At 29.5% G+C, this 2941-nt stretch overlaps 1 long non-coding RNA gene across 1 annotated transcript; it reads left to right on the plus strand.

Moving 5' to 3' along the window:
- The first annotated feature begins 1177 nt into the window (after nt 1–1177).
- Nucleotides 1178–2932, plus strand: LOC107059357 (uncharacterized). The gene is made up of 3 exons (XR_001472622.1): nt 1178–1233; nt 1343–1522; nt 2697–2932. It is a non-coding gene; the product is annotated as an uncharacterized lncRNA (long non-coding RNA).
- Nucleotides 2933–2941: the final 9 nt, after the last annotated feature.

Here is a 2941-nt window from a genome sequence, read left to right on the forward strand (position 1 = left end):
CCCACAAAATTTAATGGAATAATAGAATCCCCACAAAATTTAACTGTGCAATTGACAAAAAAATGAGACATGAAGGGAGTGTTTGGTATGACGGTAATGTTTTTCATATAAGAAAATATTTTTTAAGAAAATAAGTGGGTTTCTTTCTTATTTTTTTTCTTCATCTTAAACGAATATATAATTTAGATAAATACTATGAAAGGTGAAGATAGAGGGATGAGGATGGAGATAAGGTGTGTTGGAAGGTGAGGATTACTACCAATGTGGAATGTTAGTAACTTGTTTTCCAGACTTTCATTAACTAAGGAAGTCAATTTCCTCAATTTTAAAGAATTTATTTTCATAGAGAAATTTTTTTTAATTTTTTTTGGCCAATCGAACCTGAACCTGAGACTCCTATCTCCTAATTATTAAGGAAGAAAAAATGAATATTTTTCCAAGCTTATGTTATTTTCAAAGTTTAAGATATTGTCCTTTAACGTGTTCAACGTGATAATTGACAGTGATGAAATTTAAGATTCACCAAACAAAAGTTAAGAAGGCAAAGCAACTTTTGTGGTTATAAATTATAATAGAATCCCCACAAAATTTAACTGTGCAATTGACAAAAAAAAATGAGACATGAAGGGAGTGTTTGGTATGACGGAAATGTTTTTCATATAAGAAAATATTTTTTAAGAAAATAAGTGGGTTTTTTTCTTATTTTTTTTCTTCATCTTAAACGAATATATAATTTAGATAAATACTATGAAAGGTGAAGATAGAGGGATGAGGATGGAGATAAGGTGTGTTGGAAGGTGAGGATTACTACCAATGTGGAATGTTAGTAACTTGTTTTCCAGACTTTCATTAACTAAGGAAGTCAATTTCCTCAATTTTAAAGAATTTATTTTCATAGAGAAATTTTTTTAATTTTTTTTTGACCAATCGAACCTGAACCTGAGACTCCTATCTCCTAATTATTAAGGAAGAAAAAATGAATATTTTTCCAAGCTTATGTTATTTTCAAAGTTTAAGATATTGTCCTTTAACGTGTTCAACGTGATAATTGACAGTGATGAAATTTAAGATTCACCAAACAAAAGTTAAGAAGGCAAAGCAACTTTTGTGGTTATAAATTGAAGGTTCCAAAGATAGTGAGATGCACCAAACTTTGATCTCTTTGAGACAATTATATATCCTCTTCTCCAATTATTTTAATTTTTAGCTTCTATTAGAATGGGAACTGGAAGTGTACGTAATATTTATGCTCAATTTTCTAGTCTTTCTTTTATATACTCATTCATTCATTTTAAATCATATTAATACATATATTAAATTTTTTTGTGTGATTATGAAATAGGAGTTTGACTCAATGGTTGTCGCAACAAAAAATGGAATCAATGCACCATCGTCTCCGAGGGAAAATATGTGTCTTAGTTTGATTGAACCTCATGTTAAGGATAAAGCATCTTCTGAAGAATTGAACATGATTTGACTCAATACGTAGACACATTATCCCAGAGGATGAAATATCATATAGGTAATCAGTAGATATACATTCTTTTTGTATAAATGTGGGAGATAATATTTCAGAGAGGTGTGTTTCTCAAACTAATATGTGATAGTTTAGGTATAAAATTCACACTATCAATAGTTTAGATATCAAATTAATTTAAAAAATGAGATATTTTAGATGTGTTTTTGACACTTCACTCAAAATAAAAATATAAAACCTTTGTACTTCTTACTGCAACTTCATATTATCGAGAATATGACTCTAGATAGGAGGGGAGTGGAGGTCCTGTATTAGGATAGAAAGTTAGTAGGGATAGAATGTTGTCTTGTCTTGCTTTTTTTTTTCTTAATCTATTATCATGTATTGTGTATTATGTTTCGATTATTATACTATTTTGTTGTTGGTATTGTTTCTTTCGTAACTTGTAGGCTCTACGGTGTTTTTCTTATTAACTATAATGTTTTCTCCTTTATTTTCCTCTCCTTTACTTGGGTTTGATGTAATCTTTAGGAAACAACCTCTCTACCTCATGGAGGTAGAGATGAGGTATGCGTAGACTCTATCGTCTCACATTGAATTTGATGAAATTTTACGGAATGTGTTATTGTTATTGTACTTTTATAAAAAAATAATGCATTAAATAAATATGTATGGCATTATTTATTTAATAAATGAGTTAGGGAGTTGTTGTCAAATAAATAAATAAAAAAGTTAGGGAGTTTATAAATTTCCCGAGTACAAACGTAATGTGCTGGAGGTATATATTATATATATACTCCTTACAAAGAAATTAAACTATTAATTATTACATAGATTTTTTATAGTGAATTTGTCCTACTAGACAGTGTGTTTAGCGGCCTTTTATTAATAATATAATTAAAAGAAATTCAACAGAAATAAGTAATGCAAGGAGGACTAGACATTATCTTACCAATTCTAATGAGGTAAGAAACCTCTACTAGTTAATTTGCATGAAGAAAATAAGAACTAGACAAAATTAAATATTTTATGATCTTCACCAGTTTGTATTACACTCTATAATGATATTACAAATTAAGATGCTAAAAGTAGTGCAAAAGTATAAAATCCATAATGAAATTTGAGTAATCAAACTCAAACTTCATTTTACAAAAGTTTTGAGCATTAGGTTATCCATTATATATGTAAATTTGATCTCTCTAGATTGTTTATTTTACAGGTTATCCACTTAACCTTTATTATGAGCATCATGCTGCTTTAGCCCCACTCTTGCAATTTCATTTGAACAATTTTGGAGACCCCTTTACTCAGCACCCTACAGATTTCCATTCAAAAGATTTTGAAGTGGCTGTTTTAGATTGGTTTGCACAACTCTGGGAAATTGAGAAAGATGAATATTGGGGATACATTACTAGTGGTGGCACTGAGGGCAATCTCCATGGCCTTTTGGTTGGGTAAGTTTCA

This window comes from Solanum tuberosum, unplaced genomic scaffold (genome assembly GCF_000226075.1).
Source record: "Solanum tuberosum cultivar DM 1-3 516 R44 unplaced genomic scaffold, SolTub_3.0 scf01308, whole genome shotgun sequence".
Taxonomy (NCBI): domain Eukaryota; kingdom Viridiplantae; phylum Streptophyta; class Magnoliopsida; order Solanales; family Solanaceae; genus Solanum; species Solanum tuberosum.